Source organism: Clupea harengus, chromosome 5, assembly GCF_900700415.2.
Source record: "Clupea harengus chromosome 5, Ch_v2.0.2, whole genome shotgun sequence".
Taxonomy (NCBI): Eukaryota; Metazoa; Chordata; class Actinopteri; order Clupeiformes; family Clupeidae; genus Clupea; species Clupea harengus.
Window position 1 is genome coordinate 26938977 of NC_045156.1, and position 13501 is coordinate 26952477.

Here is a 13501-nt window from a genome sequence, read left to right on the forward strand (position 1 = left end):
ATGGGATGTCCTGGGATATTCCAACTCATGGAACGTCTCTCGTCCAATCAGAAACAGCTAAATAATTCAATAGAACTCAATTGTTTTATAATGCTATATAACCACCTGAAAGGGCAAACTTATCTTTATCATGGTAGGTATTATTTGTGGGGAAAATAGTAGCACTCTAAAACAAAATGATATCCTTATCATATATACACCATAGAAACTATTAAAAAACGATTCCATGAAATGAATACGTTCTTATTTTCTTTGGTATTTTTGTCATATTCAGATTTGCAATGATGATTGCTGGGTAATATGTATGTTGTGGTCCAATGTCAAGTCTCTATTTGATCATGTGAGGAGACGATGGTATAGCTAGTTTAGGCACAGCATCTGAACGTCAAGACCGACAAGCTGACAGTGTTGTACAAGTTCACACCTCTCATGAAGCAGTTCAAAGTTCAGTTCATACAAGTAAACATGAATAGTTCACGTTCATAGTTCACCATTTAAATTCTGAACCAGTTCAGTTCATAGTTTTAGAGTGGAAAGTGAGAATGAAAGACTTCACTTGTTTTTTTTATAAAAAACTTTATCCATCACTACCCTTTGCCTTAAACTGCACTTCATGTGTATCAATTCCTAAAATAATAATAAAAAAAATATTATTATTTTAACCACCCTGTCAATTTCCCCCTACCGCAGCGTTTCTCGAAGTGTGGGGAGAGCCCAACTGGTGGGTCGCAGAGACGTGACAGGTAGGGCGGAAATGGAGATGAGCAGGAGATTTTTCCTGTTGCAATGCCTTGCTTTATAGACAGTAACGATAATATACCCCCATCTCACTAAACAACCACACTCAAACAAAGAAATATTGTATTGTTAGAAACAATAGCAGGGCAGAGCACACGGATAATCCATAATCAGCATCTTGGCAAATTGAGAGACTGTGGCCTGCGCCATAAAGCATTCCATATTTAAAACATCTTAATAAGTAGTGAAGTCAACGTGTCTGCTTCACATGATGGAGAAGTTCGTTTATTGACACATCTTTTAAGGACGGCCACAGCGCTTTAAAACGAAGTGTTTATAAGTTACATTATTCAAAGGTGGAAGGTTGGTCAGTAATCAGTCTAGAGAGATAACTGAACAAAACTCTACTCGCTTGCCTCACGGGTGCAATACCATATGCCTTTTAATCATATTTGATAGAATGAAGGACAAATGAGTTGTGAATATTATCACCGAGTTTGAAAGGTATTGGTCCGGTAATAGCCAAGTGACAGCTGTGTTTTCTGTGTGTTTTAAGCAAATACAATGTGTGTGCGCCGACTTGCGTAGAGGCCGAGAGCGGTATTGCAGAAAAATTATAGCTGCAACATATTGAAAAAAAGAACTCCATTTTTTGGAGCTGTGAACTTAGTTCAAAATGTTGAATTATAAACTATGAACTGAACTAGTTCATTTTCAAATTTGTGAACTATGAACTAAACTAGTTCATGTAGAAAGTGAACTTTCCCAACACTGGAACATGTTTGCTTCATATAATGCAGAAGTTCGTTTTTGAGAGTAAATTAAATCACTTTATGCACTTAACGTTTTTTTTTTAAAAAGAAACTGTCATTTGGAGAGTTTAAAACGAAACATCGAAAGGATCCCTACAGAGATAGACCTGTGTCTGTTTACCTCAATAACTGTAAAGAAACTGTAGCAGAAACAGAAACTGAATCTAAAACTACAGAAACTTAAACAGTAATTTTGCTATTTCACAGTGGTAATTTCAGCTACAGTAGAAAAGGATGAGCTCACCTATTTATCCCCAGTGGAGAGTTTGGTGCTGGGCAGACTGGGAACACCAACACCTGGTGGGCTATGAGAAAAAATGTAATCTACAGATGGATGGTGATGGAGATCATTTCAAAACACTGTTAATGACTTCAGAATATATTAATCAAGTGCCTTGTATTAATATATACCTTGTATGAATCATGTGCTTATGTAAGCAGGATTATGGCTTTTCTGTGTTTCTGTGTTTGTGTGTAATTTAGATTATTAGGTGCCACTTAGTCTGCATATGTGCAAGAGCATGTTTAGACCAGAGGTGATAAGAAGGGTCGAACTAACTTCACAAACTTTCTAGATCCACTGTAGGACAACAACGTTTTATCAATTTTCCCGTGATGTCCCTAATCTAAACACACAGTACAGCACAGTACTACATTCTACTCAATAAACGGTACAGTACAGTGCTCAATGCAAAGGTCCATTATATTCAACTAAAATGTTCTACATTATTATTCTCGGTTACTCTGAGATACTCTTAAGTTGTGATTAGCTTTAGTGAATGCTGAGTAACAGGAAAGGAATATCACTAAAACACTATTCAGTCTATACAGTGAAAGTAGCAGACAGAAGCAAGGATGTGGCTCATCAAAGTAAGATATACAGTATGTTTCAATACATAAGCTTTCACACTGTATCTTCAAGTGTACAGGCTGGTTGCTTTATTTAAAAGTATAACATTTTGAGGATCATCAAAGTAAGATATGTGTGGCTTCTGCAATCTGTCTGTATTGTCAAATATTGTTTTAGATTTTAAATGGAGTTTGCATTGGGTCATGACATATATGATTTTAAAAGCCTCTCAGCGTATGATGAGGTTACTACAACACACACAGACTGCAAGGCAGAAAAGTTCAAGTACTGTCACTGCGATATATTATTGCAGACCTCGGTCAGTAAGTTGCAGATCTCGGTGGAAAACCTCTGAGAGTCTAAAGGCTTTAAGTAGTTGTGGGTTTCCTGTTGGCTTGTCAGCGAACTGCCTCCTTATTTCATTAGTATTTAATGCAACACTTGTTGCTTGTTCTCAGTGACACGTGAATGGGTAAAATGGCATCTTTCACAGTATTTCTGCCATCCTTTTACTTGTTTTGGGTCATCACTTCTCACTGTAAGTAATTCCTGTTTTCTGTTTCTGCTGAGTTATCCAAGGACCTCATGAAATTACTTTGTACCCAACTGTTTATGCATAATACTATTGAGAAACAACTAAAAACAAACAAAAACAACAAAATACCTCATATTACCAATATGCTTTGACATCAGTATTATGTAAGAAATCAGTGTGTTATATGTTATTCTCCATTTAATCATTTGGCTCTTCGGTTTGTTCTTGGTACGTTTTGTATAGGTAGACACAGTTCATACTTCACTTTCAGTTAACTATCTATTGACTCTCAGTTTGAGTGGTTTGTGGGTACTGAATCCTTGGAGTACTGAATTCAGAAAGCCATTAACAGATAGGGAACAGAGCTGATGAAGTTACACATGCAGGGCTCATCTTTGACAGTTGTGCTGATGTTTTTTCATCTCATTTTTATAGTCCTGTTTGCATTTACTCATGTCCATGGTAAGTTTACAAAACAATAATTAAAAATATTAACTAGAGTAAGATATGTACCCTGTAGATGTCTTAGTGAATATGACATGCAAGTATAGTCATATGTATATGTCATACATCTTTTCAACAAACTGGAAATATGAATAAAAAGTTCTATGGGAGACTACAATAACTACAAAAGGCGTAACATGTACACATCATTTCTTTTTTTTAACTAATGTATTATATTTCTCCTTAATGACAATGACATAACACATATTATTACTTCGGTTTTAGGACTTCCAAAACCTGAGCTGATTGTATCCTCTTCAGTAATTTTGCCGACAACCACAGTCACTCTGAGTTGTGTAGTCCCTCAGGATCCAGTGCCTCAGTGTTTTTTCTCAGTGGGAACACACATCACCTCTTCATCATCATGCCAGCTGACCCTCACAGCAGAACAAATGAAAGTCTGGGGACATGTAAACCCACCTTCAGTGCTTCCAGTGAAATGTTTCTACACTGTAAAAGGGTCTGGTGTTAATCATCCCTCTGATCTCTCTTCTCCTGTTTCAGTGTTTGTGCTGGGTGAGTGAAGAAGCATCACTACTGTTAATTCACTTAACATTCACTCTGTTTGGCATTTCTGAGTTAATTCCTGCCTTCTGTCTGCTGATAGATCATTTGCAGAAACCCATGGTAGGCGTGTACCATGACCAAAAAAACATGCTGTTCGACATTGTTTGTGAAATACCCAAGCAGTCCTGGAATGTCATCGGATGCCAGCTTTACACTGGACATGGGGAGAACTTTTACTTGACAGCTAAAATACAAAAAGCATCTGGAAACTGCCATTTTTCCGTGGACAAAAATGATCTATTCAGACGTCTGCAGTCAGTGGGGAGCAGAGAGGTGAGCTGTGATTATACAGTGAACACAGAACCTTCATCTCTCTCTCCACGCAGTGACCCTTACACCATTCCAGGTCAGTTTGCTCCAAATATTATTAATTTATTATTAAATACATATTATAAACATGACTCCCTATGTCGGTCTGATGTCTGTTTTAACAAGTTTTGTTTTGTTCTTTTTGACATTTTTGTAAAATAAAAATAACTTTAAAAAAAATAGTGAATCAGAGATTATCCTAACATCCTGCATTCATTGTGAATTGAAAGGATTTCTTGCAACAGGATACCAGCCCCTGACCAAAAATACTCCTTTAACATCATCAGAAGCAGGTAAGTCATTTGTGCAACACTCCAGGATATAGAGCAGTAATAGCTTGTTCTTGGAATCACTTTGGACTTCTCATTAGATTCAAAATCCATCGATCAAATTCAATCTTTCTCAAAGAACTATCCCAAAAGTCCTCAAAGAACTATCCCAAAGGACCTCAAGGAACTATCCCAAAAGTCCTAAAAGAACTATCCCAAGGATGATACAACAGTTGATACATTAGATTAGAATAGACTCAACTTTTTGAGTGTAGAAAGGCAATCTACCCAGAAGTGCAAAAATATAGTATTATTTACTGATAAGTGCAGGAAAGTAAGAACTATAGCATAAGTGCTGCTATATCTTACTCGTGACTTATAGTGCGACAGTGGTACAGTAGGTAGAGTAGATAGAGAAGTCGTTTAGTAATCAGAAGGTTGCTAGTTCGATTCCCTGTCGAAGCGTCCTTGAGCAAGACATTGAACCCCTAATTGCTCCTGATGTGCAGTGTGCCATCAGTGTAAATGTGTATACATTGTAAGTCGCACATATGTAAGTCGCTTTGGATAAAAGCGTCTGCTAAATGTAAATATTACTCGTGACTTATAGTGATGCTATATCTTACTCGTGACTTATAGTGATGCTATATCTTACTTGTGACTTATAGTGATTCTATATCTTACTCGTGACTTATAGTGATTCTATATCTTACTTGTGACTTATAGTGATGCTATATATCGCATGTGAACCTAAGCCTCTAGGTTTCAGTAAGTTTTGATAGTTTTCTGTTTTATTATCAAGTAAACCCATTGACATATGAAAACCTTTTGATGTCTATGGTTAACACAATAAGAACATTTTTACAAATACCTGTGAGTGTTCTGCAGTAAATGTTAAAATTTAGAACACATTACTCTGCAAAGTCCCTTGATTTAATCGTAGTTGAACTTTCTAACCTTCTGTTTAGGTTTAATGTCTCAATCTACCTCAGTTAACCTCAAAGCTGCCACAAGAGGTTGATGCACACACTGTCACAGGTGAGTTCCTTGCTTTTTGTGGAAATACACAATAAAGTCAGCCCAGTTAGTCTGTTTCACAGCATGACTAAATGTGGATATGAAGATTCTTTTAACATTCTGAAATGGTATGTATATGTATACTGTTTATGAAAAATGAAAAAAAGTACATAAAATGGGCAATTATCTTTTTTATAGTCTCTCCAGGTTCAACCCTTCACCGTACTTCATTATCACACTATGACACATTATCATACGTTATTTATTAGCAGAGAAAACACACATATATAATTATTTATAATATGCAGTATTCGATGGACCAGGTATCTATTTACTGTATGTATGCTTGTATGTATATTAATGTGCTGTATGTCAACTGCACTGAGCAATACTGTTGATGAAAAATAATTGGTCTGTTTTCAACCAATTATTTTCTCACAGCTACAGCACTGACCCCCTCTACAGGTAAAGTCACACTTCTGTTTGAGTGACTGTAGTATAATAGTGAAAATGGTAGTTAACACTGGAATTTAAGGTGATAATTTTTTTTTTATTATTCTCTTGCCAGTCCCCTCCTATTTTCCCTATCTGAATCAATGAAAACTTTGATGATAAAAATTATTTGTCCATCTCACTTATTTATTCCAGTGTCACAGGGAACAGTGCTGATCTTGGCGGTGACTAGCCTGTGCATTGGCCTGACTGGTGTGTCAGCATTCTGTCTCATCTGGACATGTCGTATGTGATAATCATGATATTTCATTCATAGAATAGCACCAGGAAAAATTGGCTTTATGTTTTATAGGAAACTGGTTTTGTCAGCACATTAGCAAGCTTTTATCAGTGTCAGATGTGCTGGTGTTAGTGTTTACAAGGTTTTTGTATGTCTCAGGAGTTTTAGAGTAAGATCCTATATGTTTTCACACCCACCATATGTGTAGTCTATGTACTGGGAGGAACATGTTAATTTACAGACTATTTTATTTGTGCTTCAGAGAATCCCCCGGACATTATGCCTGCACATAGTACAATTAGAGTAAGTACGTTTACTGTCATTGATACTCTGGATCAATACAAGTAACACAGTGAACTTACAAACTGTTTTTTCATCCTTCAGATGGTTGACACTGTTGTAACTTACACCATGATCACCTCAACACCCCTGACTGTAGCTCCAGGTAAAACAATATTATTTTGATTTATTTTCATTTACAAAGAAGAGTTCTTCTTCTTCTTTTACAACTATGTGTCACTAACCCGAGGTCTGTATTACTTGGCACATCTTGAAGACATCCTGATTAGAAGTACACAGTGTATGTTTGCAGAAGTTAGGAGTAAGTGTGGAGAAGTATTTAATAAGATGCAAAAGATGATTAATCTTCCATTGATGCTCATTCTCATATGTTGTCTCTGCCACACACACACGTACACAAAACCCTCTAAAATATGCAGATTTCCTCGTACAGTATGAAGAAACTAGTACCATGCATATGTTCATGTCACACAAATATTACAAGGCATGAAAGTTATGTGACATTTACAGTTCTCACCTTTGACTCTGTTCATTAAATCTTTCAGATGTTGACAAAATGGAAGACATTTTCTCTGAACAGGATGATGTGAGTGCACTATGTGCAAAGTACTGTGATATGGATGTATAGCGGAAATCACTGGCTTTTCATTCAGATTAATTTAAAGGGCCATCAAATATGTTTACCTGTGTTTATCGCTACTGCTGTTGTTCAGTATTGATATGATGGTTGTAGTGTACCCTGTTGTGTTATAATACATAAGCAAAGTTGTTGGGTATGAGTACTTGGATGAATAATGAGAGGTTTAGCTGCTGTGGGAAGTCCCCAACCAATAGCACAAGTAATTGAACATCTACTAGAAATACTGTATTTACCATGTATGCCAGTAAAAGGCCATAAACTACTTTTATTTAAGTTTATTAAACCTTTAGTTAAATGTGCAGCCTTTTTTTATCTAACCCACTTGTGCTCTCTCCCAGGCAAACCTGTATCATACAGTTACATACATCTTGGTGCAGGACCACAGGAGCCCTGTTGTCACACAGCAGGACATGACCTACAACCTTATGCAGATGCACTGATACAGCTGCACATACTGTGTAACTGGATATTATATAAATACATACTGTTAACAAATGATTATTTTAAAATGTATGAGGTTTCAGCATTGGTTAAGACACAGCATTTATTATGATTTAAAAAGCTTGTCTTGTGTTGTGTTTATATATTGTTTGTTTGTAGTATGTGTAGTGTATATAGTATAGTATATAGTGTTTTGGATGCCTGCATATAGAGAAAATAACTACAATGACTATGGTCTATTGAGGGTTTAATGGACACCTTATCCAGTGAAATTTCTGTTGTATTTTAGCTAGAATGTAAAGATTTCAGGAGGCAAGTTGAATACCGGTTTGCAGTATATATAGGCAGATTTACTAACGGTAAATACATTGTTAAATAAGCCACGCCCACATATGCATGTCCCAAAATTGCCCAGAATTACTGTCTCTCTGAGTACATCTGCCACTTAGTTGAATATTTTCATCAGATGTTAAATCAGTAGGCTAGTTATTATTGTTAGAGTTTTAGATAAGAAATTAAAACTTTTAAATGTATTTTTTATTCAGAAATCAAGATATTGTTGCTTAGTTTTCTGTATGTGTTGTCTGCATATTCAAAAAATGGTCAATAAAATTCGAATAAAATGGTTTTTGAGTGGTACTGTAAGTTTGACGCCTGGTAGTATAAGTGCATCAACTGACATTTGTAGACCTGTTCTAGAATATCTAACCCAGTGGAACCTTTGGACTTTCAGACTATGTGGACAGATATGGGCTTGGCTATGTTTTGTGAAATAAAAAGGTATCGTCACACCAATGTTCGGTGATTAAACCCCTTTGTTAGAGTCATTACAAACACATTGTAATTCATTTTCATTTATAGTCAAAGGGCTTCCTCTATTGGACATGTGTCATTGTAGGTGTATCTGAATCTCGTAGTTCTATTTGTTGTGCGAAGGTTACATCAACATGACAAACAACCCACATCTAGAACACAGCAGCAAAGCTTGTCATGATTACAGCAATAGTTCAACAGAAATCTCATATTTATTCATAAATATGATTTAGAATCCAACTCTGTCACCTGTAGGAGCGAGAGAACCCAATTTATAGATCCACTATAGTAGAAGCTGATTTTACCTGCAATTCTATTTTGTTTTAGTTTGTATTGCATTGTTCGATGTTGTTTTTATCTTGTTTTTGTGTTTTTGAAAAATATTTAACAGAATTATTCACAGATAGTTAACTGTAATAACCCTGCTTCTGAGACACTGATTAAACAAGTGGGATGCAGAAAACGAAGACAGAATGTTGCATCGATATTTCTTCAAGATCTTACTATCAATTTACATACTGTACAATAAATACTTAAAGGTAGAGTATGTAGGATTTAGCGTTATCTATTTGCAGAAATGGAAAATACTATTCATGTGTGTAGCATACATGTATGATTATCTAGAGCAGGGGTGTCAAACTCAAATACACAGAGGGCCAAAATTAAAAACTGCTTCCAAGTCGAGGGCCGGACATATTCAATATTTATTGGAGAAAAAAAAAAGATATATTATATCTTTTCATATGTAAACATGAACTTAAGTTTAACATAGGCTTATTGAATCTGGGACAATCAGCAACGATGTTTCTGCTCAGGCTCACATTTAAAAATGGTTGCCTTTTATCAGGGCACACGATGTCGCAAACTTTTATCATGCAGTTCTTGACAAATTTTCCCTCGGTAAAGGGTCGGGCTGCTTTAGCGATCTCCGCTACTACAATAAAGCTTGCCTTCACAGCAGCCTCACTTTGTGATTTGGCTTTTGTCTTCTTTTCAACTCCTCTACCTTCTGGAGCTTCTGTTTCATGTCCAGATGTTTGTACTTGTCTTGATGTTTCGTTTCATAATATATGAAAGAACTTGCTAACATGAAGGAGAACTATGAGAAAATGAAGACAGATTTAGAAAATGCCCTTGCCAAAAAGAAGGCCTTTGAGGAGAAGAGGGTTGTTTTGCTACAAGAAAAGAATGACCTGCAATTAGCTGTGAATACTTTTGAATTGACCTCTATGGTGCAATGTCACCTGTATAATAATATCTGCACTTATGTGATGGTATGTTGTCATCTACATTAGGAAACAGAGGGCCTCTCAGATGCTGAGGAGAGATGTGAGGGTCTCATTAAGAGCAAAATCCCGCTGGAGGCCAAACTCAAAGAAACGACTGACAGGCTGGAGGATGAGGAAGAGATCGACGCTGAGCTGACTGCCAAGAAGAGGAAGCTGGAGGATGAGTGCTCTGAACTGAAGAAAGGCATTGATTATTGATGAGAGCTAACTTTCAAAATCTTTAGGCTGCCATGAGGAACTAAAGAAGGAGCAGGACACCAGTGCTCACCTGGAGAGGATGAAGAAGAACCTGGAGGTCACAGTCAAAGACCTGCAGCACCGCCTGGATGAGGCTGAGAACCTGGCCATGAAGGGTTTGAAAGAAACAACTCCAGAAACTGGAGTCAAGGGTATGGTTTTTGGAATCTGTACCAGTTTGAGAACGGTGTGGTACATAATATTTTTGTTTGATATCCAACTCTACTGTATATGTTAAAGGTGCGTGAGCTGGAGGCTGAGGTAGAGGCTGAACAGAGACGTGGTGCTGATGCTTTGAAAGGTGAGAGGAGAGTCAAGGAGCTCGCCTACCAGGTAGGGTAATCAATATTATAATATTAGGACCACAGCCATAAACAATACATAGAAAATGATTGGTTGATTGTGACTGATGCACAATTCATCAGACTGAGGAGGACAAGAAGAATGTCACCAGACTGCAGGATCTGGTGGACAAACTGTAACTGAAAGCCAAGGCCTACAAGAGACAAGCTGAGGAGGCTGTGAGTAACGCTTTATGTTGGTCTTGCTAATGACTGGTACATTTCTTTTATTTTGTACTATCTTTTAGGTTAAGAATGAAAGCTAATAAAGACTAATTTAAGAATTACTTTAAGAATGAACTATTTTATAGATGGAACTATATTAACTAATTAACTAAATTGAGTTTTTCCATTGACATCACAGGCTCAGGAACGTGCTGACATCGCTGAGTCCCAGGTCAACAAGCTCAGGGCCAAGAAACGTGAGGCTGCCAAGGTAAAGACAAGAAAATGTTTTCACTCCATTGTTTCCTCATCATATATTCTGTCTTTCCTCTGACAGGTTCATGTAGAGTCATAGACCGTGAACATATTGGGCCCTCATTTCATTTATGGGCAATGCGGCCGACAACATGCAAAATCTGCTGCGCATAAAGCTAATTTAATAACTTAATCACTTGTCAAAATCATTTTGCTCATTCTATAACGTGAGCATGACTCCATAGGAGTTCCAGATGTCTCCTGCTAACTGCAATTTTCTTCGTAGATCTAGGTCATATCATTTCTCAGGAGGGCGTAGCAAGTGATCCAGTTAAGGTGGAGGCTTACATCATCTGAGTAAAATGTGCTCCTTTCTTGGTATGGTGGTTTACTACCAGCATTTTACTGAAAACTGTTATGTACTCACAAGGCCACTTTTTGCGCTGACAGGTGATTCTAAGTGGCCATTCAAACGTAAGGGTGTGAGTAGGCCTGTGCAGAAGAGAAAGCCCTGTCCTCAGGACAAGTCCCCTGAGTCTACAGAGGCCAAATATCCTGCTCATCGGCTTAGCTTCTTCGCCATGAAGTGGGCTATTTGTGATGTGATTTGTGAACCAGTTTCATCACTGGTTGCGGGGTCACAGGTTCACTGTGGACAGACAACAACCCGCTTAAGTATGTCTTGACCAAGCAGAAGCTTGATGCTTGTGAGCAGCGCTGGGTGGATAAGTTGGTTCCTTTCGACTTTGACATCTTGTCCCAGGTCCCAAAAATAGGGTGGCAGAAACTTTGAACAGAGCCTTTTATGAGGCCCGGAATTATGCACCGCCTGACTAGAAGTCCTTACACTCATCTGCCTAAAGAGGCAGAAAGCTTGTGGGTGGATTCACTTCAGGACATGTCTCTCTCCTGTCCTCTGAGCTTTCGTAAGCTAGGGAACAGCAAGCGGCTTCCGTGTCTGATGGGGTGTGAGTTGGGGGCCACACATGTCACTCAGTGAGACAGTAGGTAGAGTCTCTTGTGAAGTAGTCTGAGCAGTGCTGCCATTCTCTCATGGCTGGGAGGAAGGTGCTAAACTCTTTTACTCAGCAGTTCAAGGCTATGTCTATGACTGTTCCCTTGCCTGTGCTTAGTCATGAGCTGTATGACATGCAGTGTCAGGATCCCATTATCATCAGTCAGATTCTTTTGATGACAGAGGTCGATGCCCTTCCAGGTGGGAGAGAGTGCATAAATCACAGGAGACACAGAGAACTTTGAGGGAGTGGGGCAAGCTCGGCACACAGTTAGATGTACTTTACAGCAGTGGTTCTCAACTGGTCTGGCCTTGGAACCCACAATTCCCTGTGGTCATTAAGTTGCGAGCCAAATTTTATAGGATTCAAACAATAAAATAAACATAAAAACATAAACATGAACCTAGGGCCTACTTTTATCCCTGCATTCATAGCATTAGCCTAAGTCGGACATCAGATAGATTTTAATAGATGTTTTTTTTTTACCAAACTGGGGACTATGTGCTTCACTTTCTGCCCAAATTAATGATTCAAACTTCATGTTATTTTCTTCATCAAATTAGTGATATAAAATATACCCAAGCCACACCCTTGGAAGTCCATATTCTTCAAGTAATTGTATCAGATTTTAAGTCTAGAAAGTTTGAAGGAGCTAGCTTAAATACTTTTCTAGTTATAGCAATTTGAAAATGGCTCTACAGAAAACGCTGCTAAAAAAGTACAGGCACCCCCTCACCCCTAAAACATCTTTTTGTGACAAAACTATTGGGAGTAGAGAGCTAATATTTGGGACTATACATATTAAGAAGTGTATGAACAACCTTGGATTTTTTCAGCCAAATCTGAGACGGTCGAGTGGGAGCCATTGTCACACTTGACTATTATGAAATTATCTCTTACTTCAAAGCATTGCCAAGGCCAATGTTCTAGAAAACAGGCTATCAGTCAGAGGGCTGAGGTTGGCTATAGTGTTTGGCAGCTGTGAGCGAGTAGGCAGTCAACACCTGCTTCCTAATAAAGCTATGACCCTGACCTGTTCAATAGGTTCTGAGGAGTAACTGAGCAAAATTATTTTTGAGTTTAGTCTGTTCATAAATAAATGTACATCACTTGCAATGCATAGTATTTACATTTATGAAATACATCAAACCCTCAACACAAACCCTCAGCTCTCTCGCTACACCTGGACTGTTTCCAGCAGATGTGAAGATCATCTCTCAACAGTTTTTCCTACTATCCTCTACTATGCATCTTATTTTCAAACGTTGTCCAGAGATGTGTCACACAGCTATTTTTAGAGAGCTTTCCCAAACAATTGTAAATGTAGCTGGTCGGTTTATTGTGAAGTGGGCAATACATAGTTTGGTGGCTCTCCTGGCTGATAAGAAATTTAAAGGGGCAAAACATTACGTTTTGTGTGTCCATTAACTATCTACAATCAGGAGAAATAATCTTGACAAAGAAAGCTTACAGTGCTCCAAGAAGTCCCACTTCATAGGGCGTAAGAACAATCCCCGTGAGCAAAAAAAAACGAACGACATGCGGCGGCAATGCAAATATCATTAAGCTGAGTACATGCGATTACTTACTGTTTACACTAATCTTGTTCATTTTGTAATGACGTATTTTTATCGCTGATTTGTTGTGTTAAATAATGACTAATTACGTGT

The 13501-nt window shown here is 37.8% G+C and overlaps 2 long non-coding RNA genes and 1 pseudogene across 2 annotated transcripts; all 3 read left to right on the forward strand.

Moving 5' to 3' along the window:
* The first annotated feature begins 2814 nt into the window (after positions 1 to 2814).
* On the forward strand, positions 2815 to 4610 carry LOC116220570. Its single transcript, XR_004163752.2, has 4 exons — positions 2815 to 2938; positions 3371 to 3397; positions 3665 to 4352; positions 4546 to 4610. It is a non-coding gene; the product is annotated as an uncharacterized LOC116220570 (long non-coding RNA).
* A 1924-nt stretch (positions 4611 to 6534) lies between these two features.
* On the forward strand, positions 6535 to 7215 carry LOC122132931. The gene is made up of 3 exons (XR_006152440.1): positions 6535 to 6637; positions 6719 to 6779; positions 7180 to 7215. It is a non-coding gene; the product is annotated as an uncharacterized LOC122132931 (long non-coding RNA).
* Positions 7216 to 9616: 2401 nt separating this feature from the next.
* LOC122132891 lies at positions 9617 to 11608 on the forward strand (annotated as a pseudogene).
* The last annotated feature ends 1893 nt before the right edge of the window (positions 11609 to 13501 follow it).